Source organism: Cimex lectularius, unplaced genomic scaffold (genome assembly GCF_000648675.2).
Source record: "Cimex lectularius strain Harlan isolate CLEC.00 unplaced genomic scaffold, Clec_2.1 scaffold42, whole genome shotgun sequence".
NCBI classification, from domain to species: domain Eukaryota; kingdom Metazoa; phylum Arthropoda; class Insecta; order Hemiptera; family Cimicidae; genus Cimex; species Cimex lectularius.
The window spans coordinates 784,703-799,857 of record NW_019392754.1 but is presented as its reverse complement, the minus strand read 5'-3'; the positions used below and the strand labels follow the sequence as shown (position 1 = coordinate 799,857).

The window sequence follows — 15,155 nt, the reverse complement described above, 5'->3', positions numbered from 1 at the left end:
AGATTTTTTGTTCCTCTAGTGTAAAAGTTGATGGTCGGCCGCGGGATAGATTTTTCTAGTTTGTTCTTACAATAGAACTCCTTTTGCCAAAAATCCGATGGTCTGTTCAGCTTGGATAACCTGTGAATTAATAAAAATAATTATTTACTAATAGTGTGTTTTGATTATAACATTTAAAATAAACTTAAAATGTGAATTTCTACTTAGGACAAAAAACATTGCTATTAAATACAAACGACAAAAAAGTAAATATTTTTCTGAATCAACAGGTAATCTTTCATCTCTTTTAAGATGTTATTACAACAAAAACTTTTATTTTAAGACAGAAAATTCGAATAATTTATAATAGTCACAGTTAGTTATTCGATTTTGTAAGTATTAGAAGGCAATCTGTGTACATAAGCTACATAAAAATTTATTTATTTGTTCTGAATTATCAAAAGAGTTATTTTCGTCAGACATTTCCTCAATAATTGATGAAGTTTAAATGGATCCCACAATTTTCGGTCGCGACGGAAAAAACTAAAAGTTGAAAGCTCGGAATGTTCAGATGTTGGAAAAGAGCTCGTACTGCTTAAAAATGTATGGAGGGCAAGAGAAAGTGCTTACGTCTCTGATCAATTTATAAGGCGGATGGTGTCTGAGTAATGCTATGTAACCGAGTGAATGGCAAACACCTGGTTTAGGAGAAAACTCTTCGGCAGGCAAAGTTTACTGGTCTCGACCGAAAGAATGTCCTACGCTTGAAAAGGAAACAAAACACAACAGTAAAAAGATGGATGCTAACTTTTATACATTTCGTACCTTACGATCTCCACTTCTCTGCATTATTTTTTACCGCCCAACAGCAAAGCGGCCGTTGTTACATTTGAAAAGAACCCATAAACATGTACAGTTGTGTATGAGGAAAACGGTGTTAAACAAAAGAGAATACCGATAAAAGAGCAAAACAATGCAATAAGTTATTTTCTTTGGAATGATTAATTATGGTTTAAACAAAGCTGATAAATTAATCCGTTTACGTTTAGTGGTCCAATTGACAATTTTAATTATTTCAATTAATTATTCTTTTATGTAAGGTCTTGGATGAGATGAAAAGTTTAGTGACACGAGCAGGATTCGAACTCACGACCTTGGGCTGGGTTCGAATCTTGCTCGTGGCACTAATTTTTTCATTTCAACCACGACCATATATCTATAAAAAAAAAAAATTGACAGCTGATAAACTTAATAGCGGAAAGATTGAATTATATCTTAAATTTAATTCGCAACAATCCTCGGTATATAAATTTGCGAAATTAATGAAGTGATAATGACATGAAAAAGTACACACTGTATACTTTTTGAATTAGAATTATTGTAAAAACATGGTTTGCACATTATCTCTTTTAAAAGTATGATCTTACACCTAACGATTAGCAGTATAAAATGCATTTATAAATATGTCCATTTGGAAAACTAATTTTTAAATTATACCTAATCTACCTACATTATTAACCAATAGCATGGTAGTTAGTAGTTAAATATTTAAAAAATATAATGTATAAAATCTAATAATTAAAAAAAAGTTTTTTTTGCACAAAATAAAAGTAGTCCCATGATTAAGAAAATCTCAAATATTTTTGAAAATTTCTAGTTAAGAGTTTCTTGTGCATAACTTGAAACTCACCATCCCTAACGTCGATTAAGCACAATAGCTTTTGTGCACGCTCTGTGTTAAAAATTACCTTACAAACTAACACAAGGTCTATCAAGTGAACAATTGCAACATGAAGGGTTTATCTGTAAAATTACTTCTTCCGAAAAGATGTATTTTCTCCCCTTTTCTCAAACTTTTTTGTCCAAACGTTTTATCATATTGCTTTTTCTTAACTTTTTTCCATTTTCGAGCACCACAATAGGCAAACAATCGTAGAAATGTTTTTAAAAACACTCAGAGCCTGTTTATCAAATGAAAGACCTTTAAATAATGCCGAAACACAGCAAATCTTAGAGTTTGACGATTAAACAGAAAGTAAAGAGTAACCGAATAAGACAGTCTTGTTGTGGATTCGATAAGGTGCGGATGTGTTTCTGTTCATACCTCTGTTCTGTTTACCTTGAATAATCCAAAAAATTCATCCTTCCTTAACGGTAGTTTTATAAGAACTACTTTAACTTAATTTATCTACTTATCTAATTTCTATTTTATTTTACCAAGGCAAGTTCAAACAAGGAAAGACCCACAGAAAAATGTTCCGCACACAAGCATTTTTGCCTGAATTGTACTGATTATTCTATAAACAATAACAATCAAAAACAAAAAAACTTCACTAAAAAGACCACCGCCACCTGTTACAGGACCTGTTATAATAAAGTTGTTGTAGTTAAACCAGACGAAAAACGAATCAACATTGAGGGAAAACCTGGACAAAAAATTCTTTTTGTTATCGTTAGCCTCAAACAGATACAACATAGACGGTGTCGGCCCATTTGTTGTTTTTGTCGAGAGTCCTGATGTAGTGCTGGAAAAATTCATCCAATAAAATTGGGAAAAATATTTTTTTCATCGGGATTTAAACATAACAACGAAACATTAAATATGATCGCTACTGGACGGAATATGATCAAAAATGAATTCAAAACCGAGATAAAAGCTAGTTCTGTTGTAGATTTTTTCTTAAACAATCTTCATGCAAATATCCCCTTATTTTTTATAAATACGATGGGGCCATCTGAATTGCTGATATTGACCATGAAGAATCAAAATTGAAAATTTTGGACGTATTACAAAAACAATGTCTGATGTATATATATATATATATATATATTTATGTCTGATATAGAAATTAAGTACGCGTATTCTCACTTTCAACACCGAAAAACTTCCGGAAAGTTTAGGGAATGAGATGCTGAGTAAATCCTCTGTTTCTCCAATTAAGAAGCCGCAACTATTTCCGATTTAATCATTTGCAAGACAAGTGCAAAGGCAAACGGTTGCGGTTTTCAACATGAACAATAATTGTGAAGGAGAAATGAAAGGTGTCAAATGCTCAGGAGAAAACAGATGTTTGTCTGAAAACCTTTTGCTGTCAAATTTAAAATATTGACTTTTAGTCTCCATTTTACATGACAACAAAAATTATACATATATTTTTTTACAAGATTTATTTTTTTCAAAGTTCAAAGAGTTTCATGGCACAAAAAGCCATGAAAGGTACAATAGGCCTACAGTTCGGCGTGACTTACAAGCATTGCAGGTTTAGTCTATTTAAAAAATTACCCACTGAAATAAATAATATGTTTGAGAAATCTCTTTTCTCTTTTTATTAGAGTTTGTTTATTAAAGGGAATGGAAAATGATTTTGAAAAACAATTCCATCATGTAGATGTAGAGTAAAAAGTAGCGAAAAAAACGGATGTTAGACCGAAAACCTCTTGCTATCTACTTAAAAATATTGAGTTTTATTCTACAATTTAGGTGGCAACAAAAATTATACATATATAATTTTTTTTACTGCTAATTTATTTTTTCAAGGTTCAAACAGTTTTATGGCACAAAAGGCCATGAACGGTTCAATAGGCCTACAGTTCGGCATGACTTACAAGCATTGCAGGTTTAGTCTATTTAAAAATTACACACTGAAATAATATGTTTGAGAAATCTCTTTTCTCTTTTTATTAGAGTTTGTTTATTAAAGGAAATGTAAAATTACTTTGAAAAACAATTCCATCATGTAGATGTAGAGTAAAAAGTAGCGAAAAAAAGGTTGTTAGTCCGAAAACCGGTTGCTATCTACTTAAAAATATTGAGTTTTATTCTACAATTTAGGTGACAACAAAAATTATACGTATATAATTTTTTTTTACTACTAATTTATTTTTTCAAGGTTCAAAGAGTTTCATGGCACAGAAGGCCATGAGCGGTTCAATAGGCCTACAGTTCGGCATGACTTACAAGCATTGCAGGTTTAGTCTATATAAAAAATTGCACACTGAATTAAATAATATATTTTAGAAACCTCTTTTCAAAATCTATTTATCAAATTGAAAAGATTTTTTAAATTTCTTGTTGATTGTTCTTCATTTTTTCTCTGAATTTGCATATTCCCTTGAATAATAATTGCGACATTGAGGAGAGGTGTAGTTAAAAAATTAAAAAAAAAAAAAAAAACTGTTCGTAAAAAATATCACCACCCCCTAAACTGCCTTAACTAACCATTGAATTAATAATATTATTATAGAGCAGGTTCGAAGGGTTCGGCCCTTTTCACTCATTTTTTAGACCTAGTTTATTTACAATTTCAACAGAGACATCAGAGTTTGTCAAGTACTAGATCAAGTTTTATAGAAATTGATTCTGAAATCTTTGAACTTTGCAATGTAGATGAATACCGTAAATGTTGACTGGTTTTAATATGTGAATATAAATTAATATTTTATTTTGTATTGAAGACTTTCTTTTTAAAAGGAAATAGAGTTATTCGTATTTTAAAGACTGAATGAGAAGAGATTTAAAAAAAAAAATTATAGGCTCAATTTCTGCTGAGTGTAGTGTCGTTTTTGGCTCTTTTATTTAAAAAGAAGTAGTTTCGTTGATTTTATTGTAGAGGCCAAACTACAGCTAATAATCTTAATTGAAAAGAGGATGAAAAGATGCCTGATCCAAGCAAATTCTTAAGTATAATCTATTCGATTATAAAATTAAATTTTTCAACTGGTACTGGTTCAACATTCTGCAAAATCTCTCCATGTCAATCTTTTGTATTATTCAATTAATTAAGGTTTTTTGTTGAGATAAAAACCTTAATTAATTGAAATATATTAATTGGTCAAGTGGACCACGAAAACTAATGAACTTTCATATTATGAGGACATGTATCGATCGTCATTTTTGAACAATTAGTGATTTTCTTATGCAAACACATTTTACATAGAAATGAAAATTGTTTTAGAAAGTGTTTGTGCTTTAAACTTTTATTATATTGGAATCAATCGTTGAACCCGTACCGAAATTCTACTTGCTAGACTGAAAGAAAAGAAACAACAGGTTGCATCTAAGGAAGCAGGTAGATAATGTGAATCTTAATAGGTTTATTGATGCCCGCATACTCAATGGTCACCTGAAAAAGATTGGCAACAACCATCACAATGTTCATATTAAAACAAGTAGAGGAAAGGAGGAAACATCTTGGGATACAGTTGTACCAAAATTTAATGATCGACTCCATAGGCACATCTTGACAAAAGAGTTTGAGTTTTTCAAACTAAAGAATGAGATATCCTTATTATCATCGAACTTAGAAAAAATGTAAATCATTGAATGGACTTGGACAATCGGCAAGAATATTCATACAAGATTTGATAAGAAAGAAACTTGAGAAGAAAAGAAACTTTAAATCTTCAAAAAAATTCTCTTGACGGTTGAGAATCCTGAGTCAGCAGACTAACTGTGCGCCACAGAAAGATTGGCATCAAGGAACACGTTATTTTGGCCAAGAAGCAGTGATGAACCCAAAAAAACACAATAACTTGTTTTATGACGTCCGATACAATCGTAGAAGGATTCAAGCATTACAATCGGTTGAAATAATCAAATTTCTGTATAAATTAGGACTTGACGGTGTAATTTATTTACAGAACAATAGATACAATTTCTCTAAAGGGGTTGGTTTTGCATAACCCCACAGTGTTACAATTAATCAAAGGAAACAAACTGGTTTTAAGTTACGAACATTTACTCAAGATGAAATAGGTTGTCCACAATGTTTACATATAAATTTAATCTTATCATCTGAAGAGAAATTGTTGTTTCTTTAAAAAATCGCATATATATTAAAATAATCGTGTAAGTTGAGATAATTAAATAAAATCAAACGTTATTCTTAAAATGCCGTTATTTTATAGAAACCCTTAGTAAATATACCCTTAATAGCATTTTATGTGATCGTAAGGGGGTTAAATGACGTGTAAAAGAATGATAACAGCCACTCTGGGGAAGAAATGTTAAGAATGTTGGAGTTTCATCACCACGTTATACAAATTTATGCCATTAATTCAATACGATACCACGTTTATCTAGTTCCTATCTTACACTCTGACATGTATTTATTGCACGTACTGCAATACTATTTTCTAATACCGAGGGATTTTTGCTATGAAAGAAAATCTTACACACTTTTATATTTGGATAAAAATAAATCATAGTGTTTCTTCTAAAGCTTTGCTGATAGTATTGCCTAGTAAACCATTGCATGATTTAAAGAAAACATTTTGAAAACAAGGAGTTAGATGATAGTTGACTGTAAATGGAATATAAGGCCGCAAAAACGAGTTTTTAACAGATTCAGTTGAGAAGGTAGGATTTTAAACAATCTTCTCGGAAAATTTTTTCTTTTAAAAAGAATTAGAGAAGGTGCGCCTTTTGCGAGCTGGTCAAAAGAGGTAAATCACTTCCTGACCGATTGATGAACCTCTCTGAGAAAAAAGGCTCTGTAAAGTCAAAACTTGTCATTAGTATTTTTTTTAAATTAATTTTATTTCCTCTTCAAACTAAATGAAAACATCAATGGCAGCTTATTTGAAGTAACAACCACTCCAAAAGAAGAAAATATAAAGCTAAAATATACACCGAAAGAAGTAGCCCAAGAAATTAAAAATTTACCTTCTAAAACGACTCCAGGATTATGACCTAATCACTGGAGAAATACTAAAACAATTGCCAAAAAAGGGTTTAGTTAAACGAACATACGTATTTAATGCTGCAATCAGACTGAAATATGTTCCCAGCATTGGGAAATTTGCAGAAGTCATTATGATAAAAAAACAGGAAAACCAGCGAACGGGGTCAAATCATATAGACCAATATCGCTACTACCGACAGTATATAAACTCTTCGAAAAGTTATTATTAAAATCAATAAAACCCATTGTAAAAAAAAAAAAATCATCCCTGACCACATATTTGGATTCTGAACAAGACATTCAACAATAGACCAAATTGGGGGCGTCGGTGGCCGCAACGGTTTAGGCGTTGACACGGCGCTCATCACTATAAGGTAAAGGTCCCGGGTTCGAATCCAGCGGCCCTGCATTCGAACGCGACATACTTACAGATGAACTTTTTTTCAAAAACACCGGCGCCCCGAGGGTTTATATGACCTCAGCTATTGCGAACCCACGTAAAAAAAAAAAAAAAAAATGCGGGAGTGCCACAAGGTAGCATATTAGGCCCACTTCTTTACTTGTTATACAACAGTGATTTTGCGAAAATAGATGGATTAAAAATTGCAACGTTTGCAGATGTCACAGCGGTGATATCACTTAAAAAATGCAGGAGTGCCACAAGGTAGCATATTAGGCCCACTTCTTTACTTGTTATACAATAGTGATTTTCCGAAAATAGATGGAATAAAAATTGCAACGTTTGCAGATGACACAGCGGTGATGTCACTTGGACCGACTATCTCCCATTCAACCAAAATCCTCCAAAATGCATGTAATAAGATAAACGAATGGACAAAAAAATGGAAAATCAAGCTAAATCAGCATAAATCAGTTCATCTAATCTTCACAAACAAAAAAGTGGACCATGTCGCTCACAATCGATTGACCTACTCCATATAGCAATACAGCTAAATATCTGGGAATGATCTTAGATGCCAAGCTGAGATGGAAAGAACACGTGAAGAAAAAAAGGACAGAAATAGGTCTAAGGTATAGACAACTATACTGGTTGATAGGACGTTGAATCTTGCTATTCAAAATAAAATATTATTATATAAACAAGTCATAAAGCCTATGTGGACATATGGTATTCAACTATGGGGTTGTACTAAACATACCAATATTAAAATCATACAAACATTCCAAAATAAAATCTTACGTAACATGGTCAATACACCTTGGTACATAAAGAATAAGGACTTACATAAGGATCTTAATATCCCTGAGGTCACGGCGGAAATACAAACATTTGCCGCCAAATACCAGTCTCGCCTCAGCCAGCACGAGAATGTAGAAGCGACCAAACTCTTACATAACCGAAACATGGTCAGAAGATTAGAAAGAACAAAGCCATATGAACTTTTGTAGTTAATAATGAATAGTGAATAGTGAAATGTATATCTTATTGAACCAATGGGTTTATAAGAATGTAAACATTTATTCCTTCTATAATATTATTATAAAATTAATGGTTGGTCTAATAAGACCAGTTTTAATAAATAAATTTAATTTAAAAAAAATCCGAGGATTTTGGACCATACTAGAGCTTAATATGTGACTAGAGATCTAATCGTTGTATGCTGACAGTTTTTGGATCTATACCTTATGTTTTACTAAAAAAAATTGCTCTACCCTTATATTATTTTGACTCTATATTTGTATAAATATGTTGTATATTTTTTAACGGGGTTGTTTTAGATTCAACTTCCTTCTCTTTTGTGTGGTGATTAGTGACCGTTAATCGATATTTATTTAGAAATCGTGAGATGCGGTCTGGTGAGATGTAGGTTTCAGAAAAACATTTTCTTTATCGTGCCAACGTTTCGATCTTTATTGAGATCATCTTCAGGGCCTGGGATTTACAAACATTGTTTACATGTAACAGCTACATTTTGGATGTGGAAAAGTGAATTTATACAATGCAAAATATATTTATTATATACTCAATCAAAGTATTTCTACTCACTCAAAGTGTTTGTCTTCTGTGTAATTGTGCCATTCTTGCGTGTCGTGTCGAGAGTTTGTTTATATACGTTGGATTTTGAAGGGGTGGGGAAGGATGTCGGTATAGAAAAGACATTTTTGTATACTGATTTATTCCTCAACACCTCACTGAAAGAATAGGGTGTTTATTTTCTATTAGGCCTGATAACTGTTCCTTTTTTGATATGATTTAGTAATGTCTGGAGAAAGGTACAGTGATTTATGATAAACACGTTTACTCTTTTGAATTAGTGGTTACAGTGGTTATTCAGTAGTGCAGTGTGTTTATTTGTTATGCACCCTTCCCCTCGTAAATGAAGGGGTCGTTCATATATGCCCATAAAATGGTTTTCAACCTGTTCCACTCGTAATTTATTAAATGGAACGCGGCCGTAAGTAATTAAAATATCAAGAACTCAATTTATTACAGCCTTGAAACGAAACAGGATTTGAATGGGAGAAACCCTGGAGAACGACGATGGGGGTTTCATGTTTTGCAACACAAGCACAATTATATTAAGAGGGAAATAACAAAATTCAATTATCCCTTGTAAATGGAAAGGTCATCAGGGGGCTGAACCGCTTTTATTACATTCAGGTTTACGTGTAATATTAATATCTCTAAACGTAATATACTAATATCATTCGTATGAAATAAATATTAATGCGATTAACCCGAGATTACTTACGCCTAGTAATATCGAATCACCTAAATCATCAACACTCTAATCGAGTTGAGAGATGAAAACGACATTCGCTCAGAACCAGTTTCATAGCATGACGGTGTAATTTTTCCGACCAGATAGAAGTAGAAGTGGAGGGTGCGAAGTGGCACAAGCCCGGGGATTAAGCGCTTAACGCCACTTGAATTTTACCTCGACATCTCGCCAGACGGTTAAAACATCCTGCATAAAAGCAGTCAGGCACAACGCTTTCTAATAGCTTGGGTGTTTTTAATACGAAAAAATGATTTTTTTTACAAGGGGGGGGTGAATACCTTCTTTCTGAAAAATTCAAAGGAAGGAAACGATTTCCTTATTACGAGTTCGAATTTTGACCTAAGAGAACACTATTTTAAAAGTAAGATTAATTAATCACCACTTGTTTTTTAAAAAATCTTAAAAGAGGTTACACTGGCAAAACATACTCATAAGATCAGATCAAGCTATTGATACATTAAAAAAAATCACATCACGACTAGTTAATTAATAGATCTTATTTTTAAATCTGTGCTATGGATATTATAGATAATTTTGGTCTGCCCATCCTTGCTGGTTGGGTCAGCACTGAATATGGATATATTCAATATTAAAACGCGCCAGACAGACAAAATCATGAATTAGACAGACCAAAATGACAGTTAACCAGTTAAAAAAGCACGTTATTAGAATACTTAAAACAAATTTGTCTTAATTATATTTTAATTGCTAACCGATAACTGTCGATCGGAGGCTAAGTAGCTATTAAATCATTAGGATATAAAACCATTACATCAAAATTTGTCTCTGAACGGATCAAAAATCTCCGAAACCTGGGTCAACTAAACCTGGTAATATCTTGGGTACCATCACAGAAAGAAGTTTTAGTTAACGAAAATGCAGACACGCTGACCCGAGGATCTGCAATACTAAGGCTTGATCTTATTCTTGGGATAACGTAATAAAACATAGAATCCACCATCAATGAATGGATAAAAAAAAAAGAGAAGGGTTAATTTCTAGAGGTTACTTACAAAGTTACACACAGTACGCTTGTGATAAAACAACAACCAAGACTGGCAAACACACTGCTACACTCAAAGAGGGCTAAATTTGGAGGAATGATAGGACTTTATGCTGGTCTTTGTCATCTGATAAAACATCTATATAACATGGGTATGTTCAAAAATGACCACATTTGAGGAGGAAGAAACAGTCGTATGTCTTAATTTTTGCATTAAATAAAAAATTAGTTTCAAAGAGCTTTAAATTTTGTTTCCATAGGTGTATTACTTCATTTAATTGTAACTGTTCCCCCATATCAATTATAAATAATACTAAATACTTAGAAGATACATTAGACTCTAGGTTAAATTTTAAATTACACATGGATTCTTTGGTTATGCGACTGAGAAAACTCCTTTATAAATGTAAGTAATTAAATAAATGAAATAAATGTAAGTAACTCCTTTATAAATCATTTATAAATAAATGTATTAAGAAAGATCCTAAATTTAAAATTGTTAAAAATAGTTTATTTAGTTCAATCTATAGTTTGCTATAGTATTGTTTCATGGGGTTGAACCAATAATTGTTATTTAAATCCATGAATCTTAACTCAAAATTCTCTTTTGAAAACTTCTTTCTAAACCTTTTAGACTTAATACCAATCAACTATATGATATTTTTCAGGTTCATAAATTTAAACAATTGTTTTTAAAATATTCTTGTATGTATGCCTTTAAAAACAATCTTTTTGCTGAACCAAACAATGAGTATCAAACAAGACAAAACGTAGTGACTAATATTTTTATATCAAAAGTAAACACTAATTTTTACTTTAAGTTTTCATTAAATGTTGTTTTTAGGTTTCTTTACAATCATAAAATTAATTGAATTCACTATTTTTCGTGGTCCGCTTGACGAATTAATAACATTAAATTAATTAAGGTTTTTAAGTTGAGATAAACACTGACTTTTTATCTCAACTTAAAAACCTTAATTAATTGAACATAAAATTAATTTTAACAAATTTAATTATCATTGTGATTTCAAAACATTTATTACTGTACAAATTTTAAATTTATAAATTGAACTTTCTGTGTGGTATATTTGGCATCATATGGCAATTATTGTATTCTTCAATTTTTATTTGAATTTATTGCATTTTATTTTATTTTTGTTTTCTCTCTTGTTGAGAGAAAATTTGTCTTTAATTTATTTGGTCTTATACACCTAAGTTTTTTTGATTTAATTTTTAGTAATTTTGTTCATTGACATAACTCCTCCCTTTAATTTACAAGTACTGCTTTTAGGTGACAGGCGAAAATGTGCAGATTGGTTAAATGATTTACATTTAGTTATGGTTTTACTATTTTATCCTTAATTTTTTTCTTCCATTTACGGTTTATCTTATTATTTATTAATATTAATTTATTATTATTAATTTATTGTCGTTTTCGTAGTCAATTGACCAAGTTAATTCTTTCTATCAATGAATTATTCTTTCTAAGGTCTTGGTTGAGATAAAAAAGTCAGTGTCACGAGCGGGATTCGAACCCACGTCGACCTTCGTCTAAATAAGTCGCTACTATACAACTTGAGCTATCGTGACTTCGATGTGAGTTCGAATCCCGCTCGTGACATTGACGTTTTGTCTCAACCAAGACCTTAGAAAGAATAATTAATTGATGGAAATTATTATTATTATCTTTGAATGCGAAACAACGGAGACATAACCAAGGGTACAAAGAAAACCCAGGAAATGGAATTGCTTAACATCCTAATATCAATCATCATCGTCATCACTTAAAAATTAGAAAGTTCTTTTCAATTTACCTGACAATCCACGTCCTAGATAGTAGAACATTACTTCCACTTATGGAAATGTGTTTAGCACTTTTTAAACGATTACTTTTATATATTTTTTATTTATATTATTAATCAATGTTAATGTTTATGTTTTAGGTTTTTGGAACGACTATTGCGGTAAAATTGAAGGCTGTATGTGGGCCGATAGAAACCTCGATAAGTTATCGGGGTGAAAACCCTATTTCAAGGTAAGCCTTATTGATTTTATTTATACAACTTGTTTATCAGTAAAAAATGTGTTGCCAGTTTTTCGCATCTTATAGATTACACAGTGAACTATAGGGGCATTCGATAAAAATAAAATAAATAAATAAAAAAAAACGTTGTAAGGTGTGTCTCTGAACTGGCGTTGATGTGAACTTATTATCTCGGAAAATACACAATTCCTTCACTTTTTACACGGAATTACGTACGTCAGCAAGGGGGAAGCATCTATCTCCATTTGTACGGCGAATACATTCTTTTTCATGGAATGTCTGAATGGCTATCTTGCCTGCTTGAATTTCAAATTCCCCTGCAATATGACAAACGGGACTTTACTTGTGTTTCTTTTTAATAATAAAGTCCTATATCTATCAGGATAATATGGAGAAATAATGAAATGGAAATATAAAACGTTTGTTACAATATAATTTTTACACGACTTTTTAATCATTTAAATTAAAGTTGATTTTATTCATAATTACTTATTGTCAACAATAGTAAAGAAACTAATTTAGCTGGTACTCATTGTACACCACAATAATGTACAACTGACCTGCTGATATACAGATCTATATCATATAATATACAATACTTATTGGAGATATTGTAGATTTTGTGGTACCACCACAAACTAAGATCTCATACAATATCAACGATTGTGATAATGCAAAATCTGATCACATCTCATTAAATCTGGCTGAAGAATAATTCTTAAAATTTTAAATTTATAAAATAATTTTCTAAACTTTTTTACCAAGGCATCAAATTGAAACTTAAAGTTTAATTTCACTAATTTCGTGGTCCGCTTGACCAATTTTACAATTAATTAAGGTTTTTAGTTGAGATAAAAAAGTCAATGGCACGAGCGGGATTCGAACCCACGGTGTCCGAGTGGATCGAGGTCACGATAACTCAAGTGGTAGAGCAGCGACGTATCAAGACGAAGATCGTGGGTTCGAATCCCGCTCGTGCCATTGACTTTTTTATCTCAACTAAAAACCTTAATTAACTGTAATTAAAAATAATATAAGACATCATAGTCTGGCCAATATTTCAATTATGTTTCACGCCTAAATATAGATAGTTATTTAGTAATAGAAACAAGTGTTCATGAGATCGATAGCAAAAATCTCAAAGGTTCACTAATTATTATATTGTAAGGTAGACAGGTAGTTCTAATATTCTGACTCTTCAGCGCTACGAGAGAAGCCAAAATTAATGAGGAACTTACTAAATAATTTAAAAAACTTGGATCTACAAATAGTCAAACTTTAAGGTCCCAGGACATGAAGGACTTTTTGGCAACGAGATAGTAGACATCCTAGTGAAAACAGAAAGCTTCGACCAAAACATAGGCACAAGTTCATTTTGTAGCATGTATAGTCACATCATAAAACTACTGTAGTTATGGGTTACTAAAACCCACAAAAAGTGCCAATGAAATATGCAAAATCAAACTCATTGGGAGAAAGAGGAAATTTTACTTAACAAATTAAGACCTAACTAAATTCACAGCTCCAGTAAAGAACTACCATAGAAAGGCTTGATACGCCGCTGCTCTACCACTTTAGCTCTCGTGACCTCGATCCACTCGGACACCAACTTCCCATCTCAACCGCACCTTTTGAATTTTCTCTCCTTTTTGCCATTTTTCAAATGTCGTGTAATCGGATTGGATTCTCGACGACAAAAGGCAAATAAAAAATGGCAAAAAGGAGGGAAAATTCAAAAGGTAGCGTTGAGATGGGAAGTTGGTGTCCGAGTGGATCGAGCAGCGGCGTATCTAGCCGAAGATCGTGGGTTCGAATCCCGCTCATGCCATTGACTTTTTTATCTTAACTAAAAACCTTAATTAATTGTAATATATTAATTGATCAAGCGGACCACGAAATTAGTGAAGTTAATGATTAATAATTGTGAAGGAGAAATGAAAGGTGTCAAATGCTCAGGCAGGCATAAATGTAGCGACAGAACCTACTCTGAATTGTCCTAGATTACCGAAGAAAAGCGGAAAAAGCTAATGCTAGTACTCTTTACTCAATAATCACACCAAATAGAGTTAATCTTCTGGAAAATAAAGATGAATTTCCAAACACAGAACCCTGAGTTACTAATTCGTAGTATACTAATAAAAATAAAATTCCGTCATGTAGATGTTGAGTAAAAAGTAGAGAAAACATATGTCTGTCTGAAAACCTTTTGCTGTCAACTTTAAAATATTGACTTTTAGTCTCCAATTTACATGACAACAAAAATTATACATGTATTTATTTTCCAAGATTTATTTTTTTCAAAGTTCAAAGAGTTTCTTGGCACAAAATTCCATGAAAGTTTCAATAGGCCTACAGTTCGGCGTGACTTAGAAGCATTGCAGGTTTAGTCTATTTAAAAAATTACCCACTGAAATAAATAATATGTTTGAGAAATCTCTTTTCTCTTTTTATTAGAGTTTGTTTATTAAAGGGAATGGAAAATTACTTTGAAAAACAATTCCATCATGTAGATGTAGAGTAAGAAGTAAATGTCGTGTTGGATTCTCGACGACAAATGAAATGGCCACGGAGAGCTTTAATATACTTCATTTTTAATCATTAAATTCACTAATTTCGTGGTCCGCTTGACCAATTAATATATCACAATCAATTAAGGTTTTTAGTTGAGATAAAAAAGGTCGAGGTCACGATAGCTCAAGTGG

General features: G+C 31.9%; 1 protein-coding gene across 1 annotated transcript in view; it reads left to right on the top strand.

Moving 5' to 3' along the window:
• LOC106673880 (protein CYR61) overlaps positions 1-15,155 on the top strand; it is a 310,348-nt gene that overhangs the window by 81,996 nt on the left and 213,197 nt on the right. The window contains exon 2 of the mRNA XM_014406253.2: positions 12,353-12,444. The gene's annotated coding sequence lies outside the window, so the exon portion shown is untranslated. The remainder of the gene's footprint in view (positions 1-12,352; positions 12,445-15,155) is intronic.